The following is a 12666-nucleotide window of genomic DNA, read 5'->3' on the forward strand; positions in this document are numbered from 1 at the left end:
ATCAACATTGCTCGAACACTTTTCCTCAAGCAGGCCAGATGGTCTGCCCATCAAGAGTGTGCACACAGATCATCAATAAATACCTCCAACCACTTTTGTAAGTAGTCCTTGAAGGCTCTGCACATCAACCGTTGAAAGGTTGCTGGGGCGTTGGTGAGGATGAATGGCATAACCTTGTATGCAAATGTCCCTCACATTATATTGAAAGCTATCTTCTGGTGCTATGGACACCTAATTGTAACTGGAGAATCCATCCACCAAGAAGCTGTAAGCTTCTTTCCCAGCCACTCTTTCCAAAACATGTTCCGTACAAGGCAATGGATAATGGTCTTTTCCTAGTGGGGGCTGCGTTGACCTTTTTAAGATCAACACATACCCTAAGTTTTCCATTCTTTTTGGCACTACCACGATCGGTAACCCTATGTTCGATTTCATAGATGAAATCTACAGCAATGAGCTTGTCTATTTCCTCCTTTACAATTGTCGCGCATACTTAGGATTTATCTAATATGGTTTCTTCCTGGGGTTGGGGTCTTAACCCTTCCATGATTGGAATCATATGATGTACTACCTCAGGTGGTACCCCCTTCATCTCTTTGTAATTCCAGGCGAAACAATCCTTAAATTCCTTAAGGAGAGCGATGAGCTCATCTTCTATATCAAATTCAAGTCCTTAGCAAAGTATACGAGTCGAGCTTCCTCCCCTGGTCCTACAATATCCACTTCCTTGACTTTCGCCAGGCCATCATATGATGTGGACAGCCCATCCTCCTTCACCCTTGTTGCTGCCGTCAGTCGGACCACTTTCTGTTCACCAAACAGTATAGGTTTTGAAGTGGTAGGGTACTGAGAGCAAGTTTGGTTTGTCCTCATTTTCACTTTTGGTTATAGCCATGATCTTTCTAGCCTCACGTTCTACTTCTGCCAAGGCTTTATTGCATTTTCGATGCCTAGAGTTTTTAAGCTTGGGTGTTTCTAGCTCTAGGACGACTTTTTCCTTGTGTCTTCCCTCTAGCAATATCTTACTCAACTCCTCACCCCAATCCTTTAAGAACTCATCGTGTACCTTAGTGGCCTCAGGGTATCTCAGCCCACTGGGCATCAGTGGGTTTGCTTCATAATAGGGCATTTTGTCGACCTATATATCGTTTTTGTTTTTGCCACTATCTGAGGCGTTGAGCACTGATTAACAGCCTTGTGCTATGGTCCCTTCTGTACTCGATGTTTCCTCTTTTAATGCTTCATCAATGGTCTGCCAATTAACCATACAGATATAGAGGTCGTGGGGACGGTTCTAGATTCCACATATTGGGTCCCCCTAGGTTACATCACATCTATGGTGGCCAACACATGCATCTAGTTTTCACTGAAGTCCGGAGGAGGAAGTGACACATACATTTCCATTTCGTCTTCATCCTTGGGATCTCCCACCAAGGGCTAGCATTTTTGTACAGAGGTGGTATGTTCCGTTGTGACCGAATCGTTACCAAACAATTGCCCTTCCATGGGGTGTGCTTTCCATGTTCTCAGATCAATCTTTAAGATTTCCGAATCCCTACGTACATACACGTGATCTAAGGCCCAATCATGCACCAATTTGGATTCCCTCATGAAGGGTCTCCCCAATATTGTCATATGAATCAGGTTGGCAGAGGAACTCCATGACCACAAATGTATGATAGTAGCGAAATGTAAAGAGTTTGAATTTAACATTCTCTAGAAGTCCAATGGGCCTCGAAGATGTTTCGTCAGCCATTTTAACGATTAGATCTGATTTTTTTAGATTAGGTTTTGCCCAGTTTTCCTAGCAACATTTTGTGATGATGCTAACCCCCGTCCCACCATCCAAGATAGCCAGTGCCTACTGGTACCCATTATGATGAATCGAAATTGTAGCATTTGTGTTGTCACTTTCGTAGTAGCATCCTAGTTTATTAACTAGTATCTTAACGACTCGGGTTTTCCTTGTGTGTCTCAAGGTCCTTTTTGCCCCAGAGGTGGCAGAGTCTCATCTATAGTATCAGCTGGCTTTAGTCCACCTTCTATTGATTCTTTTATGTCTGTCCTCCATAGGGTTGGTGAATTGTGTAATAGTTACCCTAATGGCATTTGTACACTCGTGGATAGCATAGCCCCACAAGACTTCCTATGTCTCTAGGTTCCTTGGAGATAGAGGGTTCCCCCATGTATGAGCCTCGTATTCCCCCATAGGGAAGGAATGGATGGACCCCTCCAACACATTTTCTTCAAACATTCTGAACAGTGTGTTTGCCTGGGATTCCTCTTCTGTTTCTTCCAGAATTAGGGTAGGCACATCCAATTCTCTATCCGTGGTTGGCTCATTTCGTGTGGATAAACTGTATCCCTCAGCCACTTGGCCCTTAGCTTGGCTTCATGAAGCCATTGGCACTCTTCGACTAAGGCCCTGGCATCTTCGAGCTTTCTTATTTCCTCGTCGGCATTGGGGTATTCACTGACCCCTTTAGGAGTTATTGGTTGCTCCCTTTGCTCTTCTTGGTCTAACCCCTTGTGATTGATCCTTTGCTCTTCTTGGTCCAAACCCTTGTGATTGATCCCCCTCTTCCTTCGATTGGGTGGATCCGGTGTCAATTGTATCTTCTTTGGATCCATCTTGGATTGTGACCCTTGTATCGCCCTTACCCACTTTTTTCACTCTTCTCTTGTGGCCAGTTTTGGAGACCCTCGCATCCGCTCGATTCTTTCCCTTGTCTCCTAATTGAGCTTGAGCTCTTGTGAGGACATTGAGTGGTGTGATATTCCCAGGATGTACACTAATGGTCCGGATGGTGGCCTGATTTGGCAGTAGAAGTCAAACCGCTTGTGTGGTATGGATAATCCTTGATCAAATGATCAATCCCACATTTAGTACAGGTGAGTATTGGCATGTAATTGGGCGTAGCGGCCACTGGTTGGGGTTGTTGTGTATGAACCATGTATTAGCATGTAATTAGGCGTAGCGGCCCCACTGGGTTGGGGTTGTTGTGTATTCTTGTTTGGGCACTCGACAACTCGATGCGGCCCTCTGCTAGCCAAAACATTGTAGCAGTCCTCTTCTCAAGTTCAAGTTCATATCCTTGCCCTTCTATTGTACCATGGTTTGAAACATAGATAGTGGCGTAATATTCCGGCGTGACCTCCACCGTTTTTTCATAGTACTCTCCACTAAGTTCTATCTCCTACACCATATCAATATCTTATGACAGCTCTTTAATCAATACTTGATTAATTTTTGCCTGCAGTGGTTGTGGTGGTAGAACTGGTGGTGGCAGAGGTGAAGCGTCTTATACTCGGAACATCCCCCTAGGTAAGTAGGAAGAGTTAGGTTGTCTAGCAATAGCAGTGATCTATACATGTAGTGCAAGTAAAGCCAATGGAGCTCTAAGTGCTGGTAGGTGTGCAACATTTTGAAATCTTGGATATCTGCACATTGAAGTGTCGTGATTTCCTTGCTCTTAACTATGGACACTCAGTGGTAGTGTGATTCAATCTACACATAGAGCACCACACCAATTCCCTGTGCGAGGGTAAAGATGATTATGCCCATGCTGCCCAGATGTTTCTCTTCCCTCCTTTACTTTCAATTTCTCTAATATGGCATTACTGAGCTCATGTTTCCAACTTGCTTACTTTGAGTTCCAATTTCTTGGTGACTCGATACACGCGAAGTCATAGTTATTGCTGAAGATGTTTTGACATCTTTTGGTTGTGGCAATTCCAACATATTATCTTCATATTGCCAATTTGCAACATGCATCAAGAGTAGCAGGTCGGGCTGGTACTAGGTAATCATGCAATTTGTGGTCTCTAACCCCTCTCTCTGGAAGCAAGGCATCAGTTAACCTCTCCCGAAGTTTGCACCTTGAATTTAAGTGCTTAAGACGAGACACATAGTATCTCATCGACTCAACTTCCTTTTGTTTGATATTATGTAACTGTGCCATAGGGCTCCATTTGTCACCACTTCGGGCAAAATTGGGCACAAAAGCGTTTTTGAGTCTTGTGAAGTTAACCTTATCCTCAGGCTTGAGGGTTCGCACATGTGGATTTAAAAATCTCTACATGTTGGATAGGATCTCCGTCCCCCCCAGAGAATTTTTGGACAAGTTTGGAAATGATATGTGGTTTCATCTAGGAGGGTTGGGATTCTAGAGTAGTGCCTAGTTCTCTGACCATCCCTCGGCCCATCTCTACCACCATATTTAGGAGGTCTGTCCTTGTAGCTACATTAAGGTCCATGGTTGGATCCATCCTCCTTGGCCTTTGAGGAATTGCTCCCCCCCTTCCTAGACCTCGTCCCTTTCCTGTATTCGCTCTTCTAGGCATTTTTGGTCCATGGGATGGTCCAGCCGCCGCTATACCTTGGCGTGTCTCATCATTAGTCACCTCCGTACGTCTTTGCAATAAGAAGTTCCATGTCTTGTAGGGTGATTGATCATCTACTCAATATCTTTTTTGGTGTACATACGGTCCTCTACTTCACCTGCCACTCTTGCTAGGTTATCTTTCTCTTCTATGGTTGTAAACCTGTCCTCCGCTCTGGATTCCTTGTTTATGGGTTCCAAGTTTGGAATTTCTCCCTCACTTCTTCCCATAACCACTTCTGGTTCCTTCCCTCGTCGTGATTGGAGTGGGTTTAAACTTCATGTTTCCTTTTGCTTAGCTCTCGCCCTTCGAGTATCGAGCTCTTATTTCCTTAAGCTCAATTCTCGTAGCTATCATTCCACCTCGCTATGTTTGAGGTCTAACTCTACTTCCTCGATGGTGGGGAAGAATATTGATCCGCCGTCCCTGACCGCACTTTCCATGTCCCGTCTTATTCAGGGGATGCCGATATTCAACAGTAGGCAGCCTAGAATTTGCTGTTTGGTTGGGACTTTATGTCATGGACCGAGTCCAATGCTGGTTGACGGACCCATGCCCGCAGATTGCGCTTCTTCATCATGACTAGTTTGGAGACCAAAAATTGCTCGGAAGATATCAATGATACCATTGGACCTAGTTGGGGAGGGTGCTTTCTCCTCCTCCCCAAACCCAATGTATCTTAGCCCTTCTTCCATGGACCCTTCGCTACTAGTTTCAGCATTGGTCAGGTTTCTTAAAACACTCAAGTGTGTGCTTGCGGAATGTCCTGATCCCACACTTCTTTGATAGAAAGATCCTGGGTGATTCGATGCACTGTCGTTAGGTGTAAGATCGAGTTTTCTAGATCTTACGTGCATGTATGTATGATTTGATAAGCTAATTTGTCGACCCAATTCTATTTTTCTTCCAATTCTATTGCTCTATTTCTGAAGCCGTGAAATTGCAAAGAATGGTTCATAACGTGAAAATTCAGAAAAAGGTTCACAGCGTGAAAAGTTAGAAAAAGGTTCATAGCGTGAACGTTATTATGCACTTTCACGTGCTCAAAGATTTTTGCCTTTCAGGTTAGACCCCCTCTCTTTGCTATAGGATGCTCTCCCTTACCGACCTTTGTGGCCTTGGCCTGACTATTTGTGGATTGGACCAAACCGTGAGTCTACAAAAAAAGTTCACGTCATGAACACAAAAGGATTCACGCCGTGAAGATTTTCTCGAAACTTTCACGTCTTGAAAGTTTTGCTGAACTTTTACATGATTAAAATTTTGGCAGACTTCATGGTGTTAGAGGTGTCAGGATAAGGTTGCCTATTTTTGGCAAGGCAATCCCATGATTTGCAGCGTTAATTGCGGTGCTAATTTCGAAAGCGTGGGGCATGAAGTTGCATAAAATGTTCATGGCATGAACATTTTTCTGTAGTATCACATGGAACTTCCCGCATCAAAAGTTTATGATTTTGGGTACGAAATACTTATCCAATTGATCCCAAATTGATTGTGCCACACCTAAGGAATGGAATGCAAGTTTTTCACACAGTCAATGGCTCCTTATGTTTTTTATTTTTGTGATTTTTTTTTTTAAAGAGCACCAACTGTTCATTCACGTTGGTGCTTCCAATGATGCAAATATCAAAATTAACAGGAAAACAAAGTGAAGCTCTATCCTAAGACCATTCCACAAACATACACAACATCACAACCAATTTCTCACAATTTCTTCCTACCACACAAATCTTATCCATTCATTTTCTACACAATGCACTACCATAATGCAAGGGCAATCGTGAATCTTATGCAATGGGAGCTGAAACTCAAAGAGGATGGAAGAAACAAAGGTGTTTCCCTGGCCGCGGTGCCAAAAATGTTATGGACTACCACACCTCCAAGAGGGAGCTCAACACATTCACCTAAAGGATGAGCAATAGATCACAAGGGCACTTACCAATGCTTTGAACTTGAGTCCCTTGAGGCCTCCAAGCTCGCTTATTAAGCTCCAATCTCCAAAGCTCCACCTCCATGCTGTCACACTGCCGTAGAGTTGCTCACACCGTTGCATAAGGCAATCACTCTCTCACACAAGCATGAATCACACAAGAATAAAAGATGAAAAATGCTAGAATGCTCTCTCTCTCTCTCTCTCAGTCTCTCTCAAGACACAAGGGAGAGCTCTCTATAGCTCAAAGGGGATTGTGTCTTTTCATTATAAGAAAATGCCTTATATACATTTGGCCCTTATTCACACTTGGGCGCCCAAAACTTACTTACTAGGCCTTAGGTGGCCAATATCTCATAATGTACAACTTTTATAGTGCCGTTTCATGACACTTATTAATGTCCTAAATTGGAGGATCATGTTTGTTAATCCAAAACGGGATTAACAATGTTCCTACATTAAGGGTTGACTTGAGTTCCTTTGGTGAGACTTTTATTAATTTTCCTATCCTCATTTGAGCTTGTTTTGATCTCCACGTTCTGCTTATCCTTGGTTTTGTTTAGTTTTTGAGATTCTAGATTTCATTTCTTTAGTTGAGATTTTGTTTGGTTAGAGGTTTGTTTGTCTATGTTTAGTTTTCTTTCGATTTTTGTGCTTCATCCTTGCTAGTCTGTTGTGCCACAACATTTTCCTCAACCCATTTTAAAGTTTTAGCATTGGTAGATTTTGTTTCGGTTCACACATTTAATGGTATAGTATGTACACTAACAATGTTGAGTGGTGTTGATTCTATTGTGTTTGGTATTTAGACAAGACAATCTACTATCTTGTGTGGTCTACGACAGTAAAAGCACTAGAGTGATGGCCTTGTCATGTCCTTAATAATTTCTACTCCTTATTTGGTCTCACTCTGGACCAAGGAAACCATACTTTCTAATGTGAGTTCTTGGATTTGTAGGGTTTAACGGTTTTGTGTCTCATGTTGATTTATTTATGCCATACTTTACTGAGTTGAAGATGATGTACTAATCAAACAAGGTTGGTTTTGTCACAACTAGAGATTGGTGAGTATTATATATGTGATTGGCAAACACATATTGACTTAAATTTTATATTATTTGTTTCATGTTCAAGCTATATTACTTAATTAATTTTTTGTGTCCTAATTATCTCTCTCGCCAGGAAAAGGAGAAAATCAATGGTCTGGATTGGTATGTCCAATGGTCTGAATGCCATCAATGTGGTTGCAACACAAGTAGGCACGTGCAAGGTTATATTCCATGGCATGGTCGAGAACTACAACATGTCGAGGACATAGCAACATTATAGTAGCGTTTATTTTATCGAGATATCAAACAATTCTATCACTACTCCTCAACAACGATCATAGCAGTAAAAATTCACTATTCTTTTGCTGCCCAGCATCGAAATTTTGCTCTTAAGTAGTAACGAGCATAGCAACAAAAATTCGCTACTATTCTCACTACTACATAAAGTTCCAAAGAGTTGTTGAGTGCTTAATTTAAGTTATACATGTCACATACACATAGAAAATAATTATAGTTTAAAAAAAACATCCATCAAAGCCCTTAGAGCCATGTTTTGAGCAAAAAAATAAAGATAGTTGAAAACTTTTGAGAAGGGAAACAATGTCAAGATCATGAATCTATCCTATCTTATGATAGATCCATATGTGTTGCTTCATTAATGTCTATATCTAATGGAAGCTCAATGAAAATATGGGGTTCCAATACATTAGAGAAGCAAACCATGAACCACATTCATGTACTTGCTAACCTGGAGTAGAGTTCACAAACTCCTTCAAAAAGTGGAAAGAACAAGACGAGATCTCAAAGCAATATGTCATTGATGTGCTCAAGATGAAGTTCATCATTCCACAATGGATGAAGAGAATAATAAAGCTTTTTCTATCTAATAGGAGAGAAAACATCAAGAGAGTGACAAAGAACAATTTGGAAAAGCCTAGTGTTTGCTCGCAAGAGGAGTAGAGGCACGCGCGAAGCTTCATGAGAAAGCACCCACGTGCTTTTCAACAACAAGTGGTGGTGAGTGCTTCCCGACAATAGAAGTGAGGGGCTTCACACTTCATCTCGGGAGGAAATTCCTCCTTCATTGCTCGTTTCATACCTTTTTTACTAATCATTTCCTCCTCCTCTTTCATTTTATTTTGTACTATATTATTCCCTTTAACTATCTATATATTTTCTTAATTGTTTTTTGTAGAGGGAGGTTGTTGGGCATGACCCAACAAAGAAGGAGTAAGACTATGGCTATAGAGCCCTCTGTCCACAATTATGGGTGTGGATGCATACGTGAGGCATACGGTTAAGTCCGTTTTGGAGACTTAAGCAGATAAGTTAAGTAGTGAAACAACCCTTCTCTTACCTTGCTCTTGTTTGCATGTATGTAGGATGAAGGGGAAGAGGAAGAGGAAGATCTAGATTACAAGCATGAAGTGGTAGAAGGAAGTGAAGAGGAGGATGAAGACGATGATGATGAGCACTCGAAATCTGAAGAGGATTCCTATCAGCCTCCTCTTCTTTGATTTATTTTTTGTATATGGCCAAATGCCCGACAATTCGCAAAATATAATACATTTTGGGCTCACTTGCATTGTTCTCAATTTATGTCTTTTCATGTTTATGTTTGTATCTCTGACTCTGTTTTAATTTTAAAAAAGAGCTAGGGCAAACTAGGGAGTCCTGTGCAAACTCCCCAGTCTACCCTAGCCTTTTTTTTCATGCATTACCTTCGCTGCTCATCAGCAGTGTGAAAAGAGCAATAAAATATCACCTACTCAGCAATTGGCTAAATAGCAAAATATGAGTAGCAAGATTTCAATTGCTGAACAACGATCTCGTTGTTTGGTAATGAAAATAGCAGCTTTTTAAGTAACAAAATGGGCCTGACATCTCCCTACCCTTCTAGTTATAAAAGTGTTGCTATTTTCGCTGCTACACCCTCATTCTATTTTCACTGCTACACCCTCATTCTATTATAGTAGAGGGTATCAGCGTTTGAATAGGAGACATAGGCCTCAACACTTGATTGAACCCCGATGTCAAACTTGGTCCTAGTATTAATGTACTTGGGTCCCTCATGTTGGCCATACTGTTGTGTGCAGTTTGAAGCAGGGTGACACTCTCAATAAAGATCTTATTTTGGGTTTTTTGGGTCTTTCTAATTTGATTTGTGTTTTTGATTTTTTCTAGTTTGTTTGTGTTTTGGAAATTTTTAATTTGTTTGGATTTTTAAAATTTTATATTGTTTTTACATTCTTTCTGGTTTTTACTTTGCTTGCTTATGGAGATTTGCACTAGAAACAAACACTTCAAACAAAACCAACTTAAAACAAAACAACGTGAGCTAGGCTACAGGATCACGAACCGACCTGCTAATGTAGAAATCACAGTGGCTTCTGATGGGATCAAGTCGGCGTGATCAGGAACTCCTACAAAATCTCGATGGCCATGTCAGAAATCACGGCTAATGTGTAATCATCTCATTCAGTTGGCCTCAATCACACAGCACTGGCCTTTGACGAGATCATGTCAGCCACATATCCGACTGGTTCACAATAGTAATCATGCCAGTCATCACAGCGTGCCAGGCTCACGATTGCTTTGACGATGTAAGAAATCAAGTAGCTGGCTAGATATTAATAACCAGACATATCATCGTTTGTTGGAGTTGCACGAGTACCTTGTTGAAATATCAAGCTCGTATACAGCTGGAGGATAGCACATGGGTGCTGACAGAGTGACAGTATGGTAGATAGATATCGTGTGGTGTGTTTATGACCGCGTCCAGCTGGTCATGTGTAGTGTGGACATAACACTATGTGTGTTCTCCTTTGTGTGTGTGAGAGAGATGGAGACTATGGCTTCTCTCCTTCTTTATGATTGATGGTTATGGATTAGGGTTTGCTTCTCTTGTGTGTGTTACATCCTGCTCCTGTTTTTTATCATGGTATCAGAGCCTAGAGCTCATTAGCTGAGTTGAGTGAGTGAGTGAGAGAAGAGAGAAGAAGAAGAAAAAGCTGTAAAGGAAGCCATTGGAGCTTGGAGCAAAGGAAAAGCTGTGGAGCACACACAGGCATCAGATCTGAGAGCTAAGGACCATTGGTGAGTGTAGCAAGACCCCCTCTGCGGATTGCAGGTATCAAAGAGCAGGTTCAGTGAAGATTGAAGGGCATAAAGCAAAGGAAAAATTCTGGTTTTTTCTCTAAGCTTTCATGGAAAGCTTGAAGTGAATGTATACTCTTGGAAAATGTATACACAAAGGCACATGTATTTGGGCTTGCAAATGTATTAGCAAAGTGGGCACAAGCAACATACAGAATCTTGAAGCAGATTGATGCATACAGATTTGAGTAAAATCAAGAGAAAGTGGATTTATGCAAATGTTTCTGGTTTTTCACAAAACCAGTGGACATACCCCCCGTGGAGGATCAATTGCAGGAGCTAGAGGCAAAATTGAGCTAAACCCTTCAAGAGCAAGGTAGTTTAGGTCATTGCTAAGAGTCTTATCATATTAATTGTGATTTGCCCCTCATCTACAGCCCTCAGGAGCAGGCGGCGCTAGTTCATGCAGGAATTGGACAGCTTTCATCAAAATCAATCATATTTGCTCATTACAAAGTCTTCTCATGAGGTTGAAGTCACTTGGAGCTTAGCAAATCCTTGTTTGGAGCTGACATTAACACTTGGGAACCTTACTTGAAGGATTTGGAGCTCATTGAACTCAATTAGCAGAGGTTTACAGGTTTTCAGAAAGTCTGTCCAAAAACAGAGCAGTTTTAATCAAGGCATTAATCCTTGTCTATATCAAATTGGCCAAATTCCTCTGGTACAAGTAGAGTCCTATGAGTTGCTAAACTTTTGAATCAAAAAGTTTTGGATTTGGAGAAGATTTGAAGGAGATAGAGCATTTTTAGTGAGAGGTGGTACCTGACAGATGCAGAAAAATTCAAACCAGAGGTTACAAAAATTGGTGGTTCTCATTCCCCTTGAAGAATTTGATCAAACCCTTCTAGGATATGTTGGAGCAATGTGTTGGGAAGCTAATGCAAGTTGAATCATTGCATTTGGACAAGATTTGAAGGATTTAGAGCAAGATCTTTGACTGGTTCTCTGGCGAGAAAAAAAACCAGAAAATTTTTTGTGAAGGAGTTTCATTTGGTTTCAACTTTGATCCAGTATACATTGTTGATGAATCATTGTGGGATGTTAATGCACACAATTTGCAAGCATTTGATGTGATTTGGAGAGATTTGGAGCATTACAGGTACTTCATACATTGTGATCGAAAGGGTCCATCTACTCAATTTTTGCAACAATGGGAGATGGTCCGATACAGATTGTTGGAGAGAAGCTTGATCGCACTAACTTTCAAGTGTGGAAGTTTCGAATGAAGAGTTTTTTGAAAGGCAAAGGTTTATGGAGTCTTGTCTCGGAGGAAGATCCGGAGCCATACCTACCTCCTCAACCAAATAATGCTCAGTTACTGGCTCACAAGCAATGGGTAGAGCGATCTTCGAAGGTGTTGCATTATTTTTCAATATGTGTAACAGATGCCTTGCTTATTCACATCCAAGATGCAGATACACCGAAAGAAGCATGGGGTATATTGTGCCGAATGTATGAGACAGACACTGGTGCAAGGAAAATACAACTAAAGCAACAGATTCACAGTGTAACACGAAGGAATAGGAGTATACATGAGTATGTTCAGGAAATCAAGGGTTATGCAGATTCCTTGTCATCGATTCATGCCCCAATGGATGATGATGATTTGGTTGCACTCACATTGCGTGGTTTAGGCAAAGAATACAAATCTTTTGACACTTCCATCTCAGTAAGGTTGGGAGGAATGCCAGACTTTAATGAGCTTGTGTCATTGCTCATTGTGGAAGAATTGAAGCTTGGCCTTGGTGGTATGAGTGTTACAGGTGGTGCATCCTCGTCAAGCAATGATGAACATGCAAGAAATCAGGCTTTTTACTCATCTAGAGGCTCTCGAGGCAGGGGAAGATTTACCCCTCGAGGCCGTGGTGGAGGACGTGGTTGGAATGACAGGTCTACTCAACCACAATCAAATCAGAATTTTCAGAATTCACTGTCATCATTTGGATCACGTGGAGGTCGTGGATTTCAATCCCATAGGGGGAGATTTGGAACAGGTGCTCGTGGTAGAGGACGATGGCAAGGTCCTCAACAAAATTTGAATGGGATTGAATGTTACTATTGTGGCAAACTTGGACATTTGGCAAAAGATTGTTACAAAAAGCAGAATGATGCGAGGAATGGAAGACCACAACATGGAAATTATGC

The sequence above is a fragment of the Cibotium barometz genome, chromosome 15, assembly GCF_041138505.1.
Source record: "Cibotium barometz isolate CiBa-2024 chromosome 15, ASM4113850v1, whole genome shotgun sequence".
In the NCBI taxonomy this organism is placed as follows: Eukaryota; Viridiplantae; Streptophyta; class Polypodiopsida; order Cyatheales; family Cibotiaceae; genus Cibotium; species Cibotium barometz.